We start from the raw sequence: 1,776 nt of genomic DNA, 5'->3' as shown, positions 1-1,776 counted from the left end.
GTGTGTGTGTGTGTGTGTGTGTGTGTGTGTGTGTGTGTGTGTGTGTGCGCTCCACCTTAGAGAACTAGTTTCTTATCTCTCTGTTTCCTCATCATCACCACTATGGGGGGGGGGGGGGAGTGAAGGGGGGAGAAAGAAAAAGAGATAAGATTTGTCTTCAAACCTGTTCTGAAAGTAGCTTGGAAATAACTTCAGGGGCCCCAATACCACTAAAATATAAGCAGTACCAATTTGCCTATTTAGAATTGCTCTTTAAAATTTGAATCTACTTGAATGAGTACCCTAGATAGCCTGAGATAGAAACGTTTCTTTCCCTGTAGGACAAGGAATTTACTTTTCTTTCCCTTTTACAGTATAAATCAGTAGACTTGTATAAATATCAACAAATTGCTTTCCAAAAAGCTTAAATTATTTTACTTTTCAACAAGGAGTATGAGAGTTTACCTGTCTCATTAAAATTTAAATATTAATATTGTTGCTAATTTGATAGTTTAAAAATTTGTTCATTTCTGTGTTAATCTGCATTTCTTTTACTGTCAGAATGACTACATTTTCATGAATTTATCAATCATATGTATTTCCTCTTTTGTGAATTATCTCCAGATATGCCATTTCCATTATTTGTGGGCTTTGACATCTTCTTTAGAGTACCCTCATAGACTATAGGTATTATCTGATTGCTTTATTTATTACCATAGTTAATAATTTTATTTTCAACTTGCAGTTTTAATTTTTATATTCACACAAAATTTTTAATGTTTTAGGTCAAATCAATTAATCTTGCTTTTTATGCTATATTTTATCACTTTGATACACAGAATGTTATTCCCATCCAGAGATAAGGCAAATATTCACCTACATTTTTGTCTAGCTTTTTAATCTATTCATTTTTTCACAGTACTTTTGTACAATTGGAACTGAGTTTTGTGAATGCGAGAGAAATGAGTCTTTCTTGCTAATTTCTCAGTAATTTTATTGAATAAAACAAAATTTCAGCAATTATGATATTTCCTAACTTGATTAAGTATCAAATGAGAAAGCCCAAAAGAAAACCATGTGCACCCAGCATTCAAGTCAGAGATCATCAAGAGGAAGCCATCAGGCTGCCTCCTACAGCTTTTATTAGAAAGGCAATTCCACGATGAATTTACTGTACTCCAGGGTCTGACTTTCTGCCTGACGTGGTCCAAGTGCTGATTTGTCAACACATCAAAAATAGATTTTTCTCCTAGGAGTGATACATCTAAACCAAACTTACACAAGACTGATACACAAAGCCAGATGTCAATGAATTCATTTACAGCGAGAAGTGTAACTGCCACAATGACCACACACTCATGTCTCCAGGATCAGTGCTTTTATTTCAAGGCAGACGAGCAGACAGCTCAGAATAACAATCGAAAATGGCTGGGTTGGTAATTCCTGGTGGCCCGGTGGTAGCACTTTCACTGCCGGGGCCTGGGTTCAATACCTGGTCGGGGAACTAAGATCTCACAAGCCGGTGGTACAGCCAAAAAAGAAAGAAAAAACTGCTTGATTTTTTTTTTTTTTTTTGTCATTAGTCAACTGATGCTTTACAATACACACAATTGTATTGCTTCTTTATGGTGATTTTATATGCACAGTTATGTGCTAATTTCACAATTCACCTCTTTGAGAGTAAGCTAATTTCCAAGTTCTTAGAAATATGATTTACTCTAACACCAAAATGCTGATAATAATGTTGTTTCTGCTTATCTTTTTCTATTTGTGTTAAATCTTCCTGTTTATTCTTAT

This window comes from Monodon monoceros, unplaced genomic scaffold, assembly GCF_005190385.1.
Source record: "Monodon monoceros isolate NGI ecotype Baffin Bay Population unplaced genomic scaffold, NGI_Narwhal_1 Super_Scaffold_21, whole genome shotgun sequence".
Taxonomy (NCBI): domain Eukaryota; kingdom Metazoa; phylum Chordata; class Mammalia; order Artiodactyla; family Monodontidae; genus Monodon; species Monodon monoceros.
This window is presented reverse-complemented; position numbering follows the sequence as displayed.